Raw genomic sequence first — 14769 nt, 5'->3', positions numbered from 1 at the left:
CAGAAAAATGGGAGCAATGAAGAGTCTGACGTCCCCCAACTCTGGGACCAGTCCAGATGCCTTGGCTCCTCAGCTCTGGGAAAAGAATACAAACCAGTCCGGAGATGAAGGAGCAGGAGCACAGCCAGATCTTCCCCCTCTGACACCACCAGCATTGCACGAGCAGCCTCCGCTCGCTAAGGAAGATCACAGTACTGAAGTTCCCAAAGCAGTTGGCATGTGGGCTCAGGTTAATGGACACTGTGGACAGTAAGGATTGCGAACTGGGAATTCTTATGAACCAAATTAGACATTAAATTCGCAACCTTCAATGTGCACATCGCACTACGCGATGTGTTAATGCTTTACAATACCTCAGGAAATTCAAAGCTGATATTATTTTCCTACAAGAGTGCAGTCAGAAGAGGTTGTGATGGTGGCCCCATAGGTTCTCTGTGTTTGTGTGGTCAGGTGAGGAACAATTGTCTAATTAAATGGACCCAACCCTTTTAACAGTGCAGATCATACTGTGACAGATTATGTTATATTTTATATTGTATATATGTTCTATAGGAAATAAATCATGGCAGCTTTTTAGTGTAGGTCACATACAAACGTCTCAAAACAGATTTCATTTAAAATACCAGAGTTCTGCTCAAGCCAGATAGTCAAGGCTCCGAGTGCCTTTACACAAACTTTGAAGGATGCCTACAAGGACTTCAGAAGTAAGTGTTAATTGGACTTGCTGTGGAATAACGATTATTGTTTAGAAAATCAACAGATGAATGAACTCGGAAGATTAGATCCGGAGATGCATCTGTCTGAGTGCAGTTGGTTGTTCTAAGAGGGTCATGGGGTGTTCTCTGAAAGAGAGAATGAGAGAGAATTCAGTTCTGCAGTGTTACAGTCACCAGCAGCAGCTGGGACTGGAACTGGACAAGCTGGCAAGCTTGTGGAAAAACCCCATTTTGAAGATAAGTTGTAAGTTCTTAGTTCAGCCTGGTCAAAGCCCTTGAGGTCCATACAAGAGGAGATAGCTGACTGTATAATGTTTCACTTGAAATAAGAGAAACAGAAAAGAAACTCTGTGGTGACCTGAAGGAAAGAGGTTACATCTGGAAAACCTGATGGAGCAAGTTTCTTTGGCAGGAAACTGTCGTGGCTGATCAGAAGCAAAAAATCTCTCTCTGAAAAATGACAAGAACCTTTCTGAGTGGTAACCATTTACCTTTCAAACACTAAAGCCTGGTGAAATTCATAAATGTTAAATTCTGTGCGCAGTAGAATAATTGCCTGCAACCAGTTGAACTTAGAGAAGTGAGAAGTGAGATTGGACTGTGAATCAAATAACTTTTCTGAACTTACACGCACATTACATACACGTGCGCTTAGAATTTGAAGGGGGTTAAGTTAGGATAAGTTAAGTTAATAGTAATAAGTTAAAGTTTGATCCTGTTTTCATGTTTCAAGAAAATTAAAAGCAACTTTCATTTAAGTAACCATTTGTCTTGATGAATTTCTATTTCTGCTGTGTTTTGGGGTCATCTGGGCTCATAATATTGCCAACAGTTTCTCCAGCACCCTTCTTTGTTTTTAGGCCTGGAGTGAAGCAGGGTGGTCCCAAGCTGGCAAAGAAGGGAGAACAAAGAACACATGGCACTTTTATAGAGCTGGAGGGCCCAGTACACGTAGTTAGCAGGTTCAATGGCTCGCTGCCAGGAGGGTTAATCCAATTACAACAGCCAATGGCCCAAGGCCAAGCACAGGCAGGTTGGAGCATCCAGTCCAGGTAATTTACATGGATAGAGCCCCGGGGTGTGCACTGATGGATGGGACGGGAATGAATGGCAGCTGATGTGTCCTCAGAACATGGAGGAGGAACAACACTTCCCAATACAATACACCCATTGGAGGTCACACCACTCGCCAATCATGAGACAACCAATAACACTATGTATAACAAAAGACATGATTTTTAAAAAGATAGTGCCTCTTAAATGCCGGAGAAAGCATGTAACCAAATTTAATGACAGTGACTCACCGGCCACTCATTCCACCCCCCCCCCCGGTTTGTCTTAATTCTCCAATCCAGAAATGACTGCGCGTCTTCCGCATCCCGCCGAGTGGACGGTCATTTCGAAGGAGTGCCGTACCAATAAAAACAGAAGTTTGATTTTAGTGCGTATTCCAAGGGCGTGCATTCACTGTGATTCTACTAGTGATAAAAAATGGCCAAAGGTTACACCTTACTCCAAGTATTTTCCTATTGTCTGAATTCACAAGCCGTATGCGAAAAGTGAAACAAACCAGAAGTGGGGTGAAAGCAACGCGCTGTGTTACACATGGAATCAGTTCGAGTTTGTGAAATTGGACGGGAAGACACAACGTTCTTTTGGATTAAAGGACGTTTGTGGACAGCTTTGATCCAATGCACGACACTTTGTTAAACACAATTTGTTATTTTTATCACATGTAATAACAAATACTTTAAAGTAATAGCTCGAGGTGCTCAGCAGGAGTATGAGAATTTTGCTGGGTGCAACGAGAGAGAGAGAGAATTATACTTGGTATGCGTCCGGGAGCAGTTACACGTCGAACCCAGATTCGGACAGGTCTGCTCGGTTAAAGAGACAGCAATGTAACAAACACATTGATCCCTACTAGTCTGGGGAGAACATATAAACTCCTTTGAGGCAGCGCGGGATTCGAACCCACATTCCGTCCCAATCGCTGGTGTTGTCAATGCATTGCTCCAACAGTTCCGCCCTATTGATGTACACATTGGCCCAGAACATGAATCATCTCAGTAGGTGCTTTTCAATGGCCACACCTGGGTTGCTCTACTGGGACCCAGGTGCGTTAAATGGATGAAAGGTGCTGGCAAAGCTGGGGCTGGATCGCCTCAGTCAATCGCCAAGTTAATCCCACCCCCGCGGTGACGCGTCACGAAAACTAGTTCCCCCCCCGCGGAAGCGATCTCTCTCCTCCCTCCCGATCGTGGCAGACACTTAACCAGGGGTTTTCGCAACAACCGAGTCGACCATTCCAGTTTCAAGCCTCAGGAGGACGCGACCAAGGTGAGTATAGCTGGGTTCCCCGACTACCTCCGGGGTGGGCAGCGACCCGGTGGATTTCTCATGTTCATAACTGTGTCAGACTGTTTCAAACTTCCCTGTGAATGGGCCGCTCACCGGCCAAGTTGCCCGGGCAGTTTTCAAGGGGTACCCTTCCGCATTCGAAGGCAGGCAGCAAAATCAACACACTTGATCGAACCAAAGAAACCTACCTGGGCAACGCTTCAGAAACTTGCAGTGAATGCGGACACATCGATGTTTAATTCAGCATTACAAAAGCAGACTTCCAAATCTGGACTGCATTGTGGCCAAAACTGAATTGACTGACTTGCTGAGGAACCGAATCCACAGGGACCTGTGCCGTCCAACTTTTTGCACGTTCCCTCCAACCATTCAGCCGGCTTCCCAGGAGATTGTCTGCGGTCCCGACCTCTCGGGATTGGCGCATGTTAGAAACAGAATTACCTTTAAAGAAATTGCTCGAGACAAAAATTGAGAACAAAGAACATTTATTATACAACAATGCAAAGTTGGGTGCTTCCCCTTACCCTGGGAATACACACATACACTGGGGCTCACCCAACTTTTATACAGTTTATCTCAGTATAGGAATAACCCCCCCTTACATTCTTCTGCCTCCTGCTGGAGAGGTTTGGCATTAGGCAATCCTGCCTGCCTAAGTGCTGTTTCTGTGCACTTGGAGGACCGGGGGTGGGGGGGTATCCTGTCAGTGTCTTCTCATGTCATTATCCCCATTGTCCTTATTCATAACCTTGCCCTTGTCCCCATTCACACCTTTCCAACTCTCAGAGTTCATATGCAGAGTTCGCTCATCCTGTCTAGTAGGGTTTCTAGTTTAATATGCATAACTTGATAAATCTGTAAGGCTTACTAATTATATATGTATGGCTAATACTTGTCTAAGGTTTTCTAATTATTTATGCAAGCTTTGCTAATTCTATCTGGGGCTTGGAGACCCTTATCTCGTTCAGACTAACTCTACTTCTATCATCAATTGTCTGTCCTTATCTCCTTCAGTTAGAACTTGCTGATTCTCTAGGAGATTCTTATCTTACTCAGACAGTGTCAGCTTCCTGCCTTCTAATATCCATGTCTCATGTTGTTTGTACTGGCTTTTCATTTACTTATGTATCAAGTTTATTTTCTTAATTTCTTCATGTTCATATTGCAATATCAGTTTTTCTCATCTCTCACACGCACACACAACCGCACCATGAACACACTAATCTCCCTCGACATGGTAGCGCGGGGTTAGAGTGAATTCTACCCACTACGCGACCTGGCAGTATCTTCAGGAGATTATAGCCTCGACACATTGATACCTTGACCACGAGTGGAATGGTCTAAATTGTCGATGCTAATATTACTGCCGGTTCAAGCAGCAGGCGAGGAGATCGAAATTTGGAAAATGCGACGAGTTTGCAAAGGAAAACGCGATTCTAAATATACATCTTACATCAGCGTCCAGGACATTCCCGCCCGCTGCTTTTGTGCAATAAACCTGCAGAAGATTTTTTTCCTTTCGCTGAATCTCGGGTTTAGAGTCCGATAATAAATTTGTTTCATGGCGAGTTAGTAATGAAGCCCATGGCGCGCATAGAACCAAAATTGTCTTCAAAACATCTTTGGATGGGATGAAATTGTTGAAGGAAATATTGCAAACATCCATTGTCAACATTATTATCGAGCAATGTGTTTGATCTATTTTGCTTGGATTAGTATTTGTTTGGTTCAGTGCAGAACAGGGTGTGGAAGAAGATGAAGTTAGGTTTATGACCATGTTATCAATTGATAACATTCCCCGGATGTATTTGCTGGAACAAAGGTCAACAGTTCAGCCGAAGATAAGGAGAAACGGCAAAATAAGCAGTTTTTGTATTTTAATATGCCAATATTCAAGGGCAGAATTTTTGGGCATAGCTCCAGAACATTGATAAATTATTGAAACAATAACCTGCAATTAAATAGCTTTTCTTTGGAGAAATTAGGTTTTTCTGTCTGGATATTTAAAGCCATCCTTTTGCAGTAATCTTCTTGACTGTTCACAATAAGGGTCACAGTGAGCGCCAGCAGGACGTGTCCGAACCCGGCCCGGTCTCCAGTGAATTTGTACCTTCTCTCCATTTCCGCGTGGGTTTCGGTTTCCTCCCATCCGTCAAAACATACGGAGTTTGCAGGGACTCTTAGGTCATTGGGGGGGGCCACGGGATCTTTTCACGAAGGGCCATAACATATGGGAGCAGAAATATTATTAAGCCAGTTTTACATTCGTTCACTTTTTACAGTTCTTTTATTTGTTCACATGTTGAATCTGTGCACAGTTAACTTTTACCACAACCAATTATTTGCGATTCGTCCAAGCCCGCAGGAGTATGGAACCTCAAGTTTGTATGTGGTATCATGTATATACTCTGAGTAGAAATCTGAAAACTGTCTGCCCCAATATTTAAACATGAGGTGATCTATTTTCCCAAAACTCCACTGCTCGGTCTCCCCTCATAACCTTTCGTGCGCGGTTTAATCAAGAATATCTGCCATAAATACACCCAATGACCTGGCGCCCACAAACGTCCGAGGCAACAACTTCCAGATTTTCTGTCCTTCAGCTGAAAAAAAATCCTATCCATCCCTGTTCTAAACAGACACCTTTCAATTCTGAAATGGAGCCCTCTCTTTTTTTTAAAATTTTTTATTTTTCACACCGTAAACCACATTAACCATGATACACACTTTTTCCTTTTCAAACATATACAGTGACATTTTCTCCCCCCCCCCCCCCCTCCTCCCATCCCACCCTCCCTACCTCCCCCCTCCCATCCATTTAAAGTACAAAATCTAGGACACATTAAACCAGTCAAACAATGTTGTCATTCAATAAAAATAAACAAGAAATTCCACTGAGTCAATTCTTTTCATTTCCTTCTCCTTCCGTTAATTTAGGTAGTGAATGTCCCCGGTAGGTTTTCGCTATTGTGTTTCATGTAAGGCTCCCATATTTCAATATTATTTCTTAAACTATATGTTATTTTTTCTAATGGAATACATTTATTCATTCCTATATACCATTGTTGTATTTTCAAATTATCTTCCAATTTCCAGGTTGACATAATACATTTTTTTGCTACGGCTAGAGCTATCTTAACAAATCTTTTTTGTGCATCCTCCAAATCAATTCCAAATTCTTTGTTTTTTATGTTACTTAGGAGGAAGATCTCTGGATTCTTTGGTATATTGTTTTCTGTAATTTTATTTAATATCTGATTTAGATCTTCCCAAAATTTTTCTACTTTCTCACATGTCCAGATTGCATGAATTGTTGTTCCCATTTCTTTTTTACATCGAAAACATCTATCAGATACTGTTGGGTCCCATTTATTTAACTTTTGAGGTGTAATGTATAGCCTGTGTATCCAGTTATATTGTATCATACGAAACCTCGTATTTATTGTATTTCTCATCGTTCCAGAACATAACTTCTCCCATGTTTCCTTTTTTATCTTTATATTTAAATCTTGTTCCCATTTTTGTTTAGTTTTACCATTTGTTTCCTCATTCTCCTTTTCTTGCAGTTTAATATACATATTTGTTATAAATCTTTTGATTATCATTGTATCTGTAATCACATATTCAAAGTTACTTCCCTCTGGTAAACTCAGACTACTTCCTAATTTGTCCTTCAAGTAGGATCTCAATTGGTAATATGCCAGCGCTGTATCTTGAGTTATATTGTATTTATCTTTCATTTGCTCAAAGGATAATAATCTATTTCCTGAAAAACAATTTTCTATTATTTTAATCCCTTTTTTCTCCCATTCTCTAAAGGAAAGGTTATCTATTGTAAAAGGGAGTAACTTGTTTTGCGTCAATATTAGTTTTGGTAATTGATAATTTGTTTTATTTCTTTCTACATGAATCTTCTTCCAAATATTAAGTAGATGATGTAATACTGGAGAACTTCTATGTTGTACCAATTTTTCATCCCATTTATATAATATGTGTTCAGGTATCTTTTCCCCTATTTTATCTAATTCTAATCTGGTCCAATCTGGCTTTTCCTTTGTTTGATAAAAATCTGATAGGTATCTTAATTGTGCGGCTCTATAATAATTTTTAAAGTTTGGCAGTTGTAAGCCTCCTTGTTTATACCATTCTGTTAATTTATCTAGTGCTATCCTCGGTTTCCCCCCTTTCCATAAAAATTTCCTTATTATTTTCTTTAACTCCTTGAAGAATTTCTCTGTCAGGTGTATTGGCAATGCCTGAAATAGGTATAATATGCTTGGAAAAATGTTCATTTTAATACAGTTTATCCTTCCTATTAGTGTTAGTGGTAAATCTTTCCAATGCTCTAAATCGTCCTGTAATTTTTTCATTAGTGGATAATAATTGAGTTTATATAGTTGGCCGAGATTTTTATTTATTTGTACACCTAGGTATCTTATTGCTTGCATTTGCCATCTAAATGGTGATTCCTTCTTAAATTTTGAGAAATCCGCATTATTCATAGGCATTGCTTCACTTTTATTTACGTTGATCTTGTAACCCGACACTTCTCCATATTCCTTCAATTTCTTATATAATTCTTTTATTGATAGTTCTGGTTCTGTTAAGTATACTATAACATCATCCGCAAATGAACTGATTTTATATTCCTTGTCTTTTATTTTTATCCCTTTTATATTATTTTCTGTTCTTATCAATTCTGCTAGTGGTTCTATAGCTAACGCGAACAATAAAGGTGATAGTGGGCATCCCTGCCGTGTTGACCTGCTTAAGTTAAATTGCTTTGATACATATCCATTTACTGTCACTTTCGCCAATGCTCCCTTATATAATCCTTTAATCCAATTAATATACTTATCCGGTAAACTGAATTTTTGCAATACTTTGAACAAATAATTCCATTCTACTGTGTCAAAGGCCTTCTCTGCGTCTAAAGCAACTGCTACTGTTAGCGCTTTACTCCCTTCTACTGCATGAATTAAGTTAATAAATTTACAAATATTGTCTGTTGTGCGTCTTTTTTTAATAAATCCAGTTTGGTCTAGATTTACCATTTTCGGTACATACTCTGCTAATCTGTTTGCTAATAGTTTAGCTATTATCTTATAATCTGTGTTAAGTAAAGATATTGGTCTATATGACGCTGGTGTGAGTGGATCTTTCCCTTGCTTTAGTATTACTGTAATTATTGCTGTTTTACATGAATCTGGTAAGCTTTGTGTTTTATCAATCTGGTTGATTACTTCCAGGAGGGGCAGAATTAATAAATCTTTAAATGTTTTATAGAATTCTATTGGGAATCCATCCTCTCCTGGTGTCTTATTATTTGGTAATTTTTTTATTATCTCTTGTATTTCTACTATTCCAAATGGGTCTGTTAATTTGTTTTGTTCCTCTATTTGTAGTTTTGGTAGTTCAATTTTAGTTAAAAATTCATCTATTTTGCCTTCTTTCCCTTCGTTTTCAGTTTAGCATAATTGTTCCTAGAATTCTCTAAAGTTTTCATTGATCTCCGTTGGATTATATGTGATTTGTTTGTCCTTTTTCCTTGATGCCAATACCATTCTCTTAGCTTGTTCTGTCTTAAGCTGCCATGCTAGAATTTTGTGCGTTTTTTCACCTAGTTCATAATATTTCTGTTTTGTCTTCATTATGTTCTTCTCCACCTTATATGTTTGTAGTGTTTCATATTTTATTTTTTTATCTGCCAATTCTCTTCTTTTAGTTGTATCTTCCTTCCTTGCTAATTCTTTTTCTATATTTACTATTTCCCTTTCCAACTGCTCTGTTTCCTGATTATAGTCCTTTTTCATCTTGGTTACATAACTTATTATTTGCCCTCTAATGAATGCTTTCATTGCATCCCATAGTATAAACTTATCTTTCACTGATTTCGTATTTATTTCAAAATACATTTTAATTTGTCTTTCAATAAATTCTCTAAAATCCTGCCTTTTAAGTAACATGGGGTTTAATCTCCATCTATACATTCTTGGAGGGATGTCCTCTAACTTTATTGTCAATATTAAGGGTGAATGGTCTGATAATATTCTAGCTTTATATTCTGTTTTTCTTACTCTATCTTGCATACGAGCTGATAACAAAAATAGGTCTATTCTTGAGTATGTTTTATGTCTAGCCGAGTAATATGAATATTCCTTTTCCTTTGGGTGTTGTTTCCTCCATATATCCAAAAGTTGCATTTCTTCCATCGATTTAATTATAAATTTGGTTACTTTGTTCTTTCTGTTAATTTTTTTCCCAGTTTTGTCCATATTTGAATCCAAATTCAGGTTGAAATCCCCTCCTATTAATATGTTCCCTTGCGTATCTGCTATCTTCAAAAAGATATCTTGCTAAACTTTTGATCTTCTTCGTTAGGTGAATATACATTGAGTAGATTCCAAAACTCCGAATATATCTGACACTTTATCATTACATATCTCCCTGCTGGATCTATTATTTCCTCTTCTATTTTAAATGGCACATTTTTACTAATTAATATAGCTACTCCAGCAACTCAAGTCCGCACTTAAGGCCCGACTCACCGGTCCCAATTGGGTTGATGAGTTGGCATGGGAGTTTGCACAGCCCCAAAGGAAGATTTGTCTGCATCATCGGCAGAGATGGTTTATGGCATAGTACTTACAGTTCCAGGGGACATTCATTTCACAACCAACTCTGACCTGGATGTCTTTCAGCAACTTCGACACGGTATCACCAGCAGGAAACCTGTTCCTACCAGCTGGCATGGAACCCCTAAACAGCATGTGCCCCCACCACTCCTGGACGCTGTTTTTGTTTTTGTACGCAGACAGGTCCCAGGAGCACCGTTACAATGACCATATGAGGGCCTTTTCCATGTGGTTAAGAAGGACAGGGTTGTGTATACATTGGACATTGGAGGACATTCGCAGGTGTTTAGTGTGGACAGACTCATGCCTGCCCATGTGGATCCCACTTCTCCCATTAGTGCCCTCAGTCCAGACAGCAAAGGCATCCTCCTAAGGCACACGCAACTGGTGTTTTAATTTCTGGTGACAATTCTGGGGGGGGGGGGGGGGTGATGTAGCAGCAGTGTAGCGGGCCAAGCAGGCGCACAGCATGGCATCGCGAACTGTTGCCAGTGTAGTTCTGCAGAACCATAATACAGATGGTGCATACTCACCTAACGGACCGCATGCAAGAGATACCGAGTGCCGAGGAACAGCACATTGAGTCGTTGAGTCTCCCGTCTGAAGGCACAGAACACTTACAAGGCTAAATTTAAACCTGCTGGTCCTGTGAATCGGCAACAATCTCGTAGTGACGTCCCACCTTGTCTGTGGAGCCTGGGACGTGCTGTATATTAAAGAAGCCTGTAAACCCTGAATAAATCAGTCTTCAGTTGACTAGTCTGGTGTGTGTTTTTGTATTATTTCAGTAGCTCGACCGTAGTCGCCGCTATAATATCTTTATTAATCTTCCTTCAACTATCTATAACAAACTGAATCCTCAAATCTTTCTCCCATTTAAGTCATGATTTATGCAAATCCACCTTAGGCAATTTCCATTGTAATAATTTATACATTTCTGAAATAAATCCTTTCTTTCCCCCCCATCTCAAATTAATACTTCAAATAATGATTCTTTAGGTAATTCCAAATGTCTCCTTAAACAATCATGCAACATTGATTTAAGTTGATAATAACACAGAAAGTATTATTAGGAATTTGATATTTCTCCTTCAACCTATCAAATGATAAAAAGTGACTCACCTCAAAACAATCATTTACCGTTCTTATTCCTTTCTGGTTCCAAATTTTAAGGAGGTTATTGTCCATCGTGAAAGACAACTTTTATTTTGCAACCAAGGAGTATATCTGGATAATCCACCTGACATTCCTATAATTTTAGTAACCTCCTCCCATATACTTATCAAATGAAACAAAACTGGAGATTTACAATTATTAACAGTTTTACTCGTCCATTTATAAATAAAATGATCCCTTCTAACCTCTCCAATTCTGTTCAATTCAATATCTAACCAAGTAACCGAACTATCTCAATCAAACATTCTATTAATAACTTTCAATTTAGCTGCCTTATAATAATTCTCAAAATTTGGTAACTGCACCTAAGTCATATTTCCAAGTTAGTTTGTGCATTGAAACACGCGTCATCTTTCCCTTCCATAAAATTTCCTCACCATAACATTTAAATCCTTAAAAAATCTATTCGGTATTTTACAAGGTATATTCTGAAAAAATATCGTAATCTAGGAAATAGATTCATTTTTATACAGTTCACCACATTCTGTATTTTCAATGTGTAAATACTCATTGCCTAAATTACAATGTGTACAGGCAAGGAGATGTCAAATAATTCTCGTGAACCTCTTCTAAACTCTCTCTCCAACATCTATTCTGACAGGAAGAGCCCAAAACTGCTGAGAATCCTCCAAGTGAAGTCTCAGAAGTGCCTATACAGCATCCACACAAACACCCAGCTCTTAAATTTTATTCTTCTTGAAATGAACACCAGGATTGCATTTGACATCTCCACCAAAACTCCAACGTGTAACTTTACCTTCACGCTATCCTGCAGGACAACACCAACCTCTCTAATTGGGAGATTTCAGTTTTTCTTAACATTTCAAAACTAGTCTGCAAGCTTATTTATTCCCCCCCCCCCCACCCTACCCCCGAAATGCAGGACTGCGCGTTTTCCAACATTATCTTTCATTTGTCAATTCGCTGCTCAATCTTCAAATTTGTGCAAGTCCTTCTGCAGCCTCCCTGTTTCTGAAACTCTACCTGCTACTCCACAAAGCTTCAGATCATTACCAAAACTGGCAACAGAACCATCCATTGTATTATACCAATTGTGAATATGCAACATAAAATTAAGCGGCCACAACAGAAAACCCTATGGAACTGACAGCTAACCAGAATGCGATCCCCGTATTCCAATACTGGTTTCTTCCAATCAGCCAATGCTTCTCCCACACCTACATGTTTCCTGTTGTACCATGGATTCTTCTGTTCAAGTAGTCTCACGTGCTTCACATTGTTAAATGCCTTATTAACATCTAAACACACAACACCCACTGCAGCTCCCTTGTTCAACCTGCCTGTCATTTCTTCAGAGTTAAGATAGATTTGTCAATCAAGATTTTATTTTTAGGCATCGTAATGAATTTTCCCCATCTTGTCATGTACCTGTAATAACTCTGCAGCCCCTTTAATGACAATTGTCTCCAACACGTTCCCAACCACCGACGCCTTTCTTGCTTCTTGAAGTGACGTTTGCAATTTTCTTCCAGGACCATATTGTTTCCTGAAAGATGTTTACCAATGCCTCTATAATCTCTACTGTTACATCTTTCTGAACTCCAGGGTGCAATCCATATAGTCCAGGAGAATTATCCACCCTTTAATATTTAAGCTTTCTGACTACCTTCTTCCTTAATATTGCAACTGCACTCTCTTCCCTTTCCTGATACCATTGTACATCTTGGTTTTCCATAATGAAGACTTATGAAAATACAAATTCAATTACTCTTCCAGTTCCTGGTCTCCCATTATCACTATGAAAGCATCATTTCCTCATTCTCCCATCACTCTTTTACTCCTTATTTTCTTGAATCCTCTATAATATTATTTCCTCGCCTACAGTCATACTTTATATTTTCTTTCCTTCTGAGTGTTTAGATATATTCATTTTTAAAACTACCCAATCCTCTATCTTCGGAGTAATTTTTGCGTTTCCGCACGATCTAACATTGGCTTTTACATTCGCTCTGACTTCCCTTCTCAGCCACATCTGTGACATTTTTTTCATTTGCATATTTTCTCTTTTTTTGTTATGTACTTAACCTGCACCTTCCACATTTCTTGGAGAAGCTCCATCCACTGCTGTTCTGACTTCTTCCTTTGGAGTGCCCGTACTAATCCAATATGGCCAGTTCATTTCTCCACCCACTCTACTTCCTTCCACTCCACTGAAATACAAAAATATCTGAATTTAGTTTATCCTTGTTATGTGTCTCAATTATACTGACCCCCCCCCCCCCCCCCAACGGTTCCTTTACTCTGACCTCTGGATTACATCTTGTGCATAACCCCAATCTATTCCCAAGCGGGTTCATCATCGTTACTCTTTATAGCCATTTTGTGGGCATTCTGTCCCTTGAGATCCAACCCCAATCTGGCTTTCACAAAATCCACCATGACAACCAGAGCATTGCCCATTTAAAAAGCCTTATTTAGTTGCTATTTTAATTTGTTTCCACATCTCGGCGACTGTTTTGAGGTCTCTACATAACTACCATGAGTGTTTTAATGATTTCCAATTATTAACTTAACCTACTATTATTCGATATCTTCTGATCCAATGTCACCACTTTCTCATAATTTAAAGATTATCCTTACAGGCATCACAATGCCAGCCCCTCTTGTAGCTGCCTCGCTTTTTATACATTTGAACATCCTTGAACATGAAATTTCCCATGACATTCATACTCTATCCACGACTGCGTGATGGCTGCAAGACTTTCTTGTAATTTGTAGCCACACTAGAATGCCATCAACCATAATTCTTACTCTGGGTGTATAAAATTTTTAAAAATAACATTATACTTCTATTTGTTTTATTTTTAAATCTCTGTCTCTGTGGAAGTTCAACTAAGCCCACTGGCTGCAGTTCTGACTTGTCGGCCTGTCCTCCATGGAAATCCCATACTAGTTGTCTGTACCTGTGCTCCTGTGGCCTCTTATTCTGCTTCTTCATGTTGGTTCCCACACCCGTGGGGATCTGCTTCAAACACCATCTGAACATCACTGGGAAAAATCCCTGTCAGTATTTTGGTTCTCCTTGAGTTCATGCGCAAGCCATTCCATTTGTACAGTTTATCCTTCCCAAGAAAATATTCCAACGATCCAAGGAATTGAATCCCTGTCCCCTGACTCATTCATCTGTTCAGCCTATTTCCCTTCCCTCTTCTGACTGGCATCCCATGTACCTTCATCCTGTCACCGAGGGGTGACTGCTTCTCTGTAACACCTGCCAATCAACCACAGCATCCATAATGATCAGTTCATCCATCTCTCACTCCCCAACATGTTCTGTAGGAACATCGGTTGGATGCACTTCTTGTAGATGAATTAATCATTTAGCTTCTGTAATTATACACATTCTGAAGAAGGAGATGCCCTTTGTCTTGGATGCCCTACAAACCCTGTCCTTACCTTGCCTCAACACTTAAGCTCCACTTCTGTTTGCTAAAATCTCTCGAACCAAAGCCTCAAGCACCAGTCCTATGCTGGCCCACTCAGATAATGGGCACTCCGCTTTACCTTGCCATCTTTTTTTGGCCATTGGGGAAATTTCCACAAGCTCCTACATATAACCATATAACCATTCTCCCACTGTTTTTGAACTGCATCGCCTCTCATTCACATTCCCTCTCTAATAGCCACCAACGAGACTTAAAATTTGCGTTAGCTATTGCCTAGTTCTTAAATGCTGCAGATGTTCTGGCATAATTGTTTTCTTTAGTTGTTGGGATGTGCTTTATTTATTTATAGTTAGTGGAAAATTCGGGAGCTACTACAGATAATATCAACATTTTAATTGTAAATCTATTTTTAATTTGGACATGTAGAAAGATAACAAGTACTTGCATATCATGCGCCCATGTGTTACGAGTCCC

General features: G+C 39.5%; 1 protein-coding gene across 3 annotated transcripts in view; it reads left to right on the top strand.

The window, feature by feature from the left end:
- LOC138748440 (NLR family CARD domain-containing protein 3-like) overlaps positions 1–14769 on the top strand; it is a 115749-nt gene that overhangs the window by 30427 nt on the left and 70553 nt on the right. For 2 of the 3 annotated variants that reach the window (XM_069908656.1, XM_069908654.1), the window contains exon 1: positions 2955–3056. The exons of the other annotated variant lie outside the window; for it this stretch is intronic. The gene's annotated coding sequence lies outside the window, so the exon portion shown is untranslated. Of the gene's footprint in view, positions 1–2954; positions 3057–14769 lie in introns of those variants that run through there. 3 annotated transcript variants of the gene reach the window in all.

This window comes from Narcine bancroftii, chromosome 13, assembly GCF_036971445.1.
Source record: "Narcine bancroftii isolate sNarBan1 chromosome 13, sNarBan1.hap1, whole genome shotgun sequence".
Taxonomy (NCBI): Eukaryota; Metazoa; Chordata; class Chondrichthyes; order Torpediniformes; family Narcinidae; genus Narcine; species Narcine bancroftii.
Note: the sequence above shows the minus strand (reverse complement) of the source record. Positions and strands in the feature narration are given on the sequence as shown.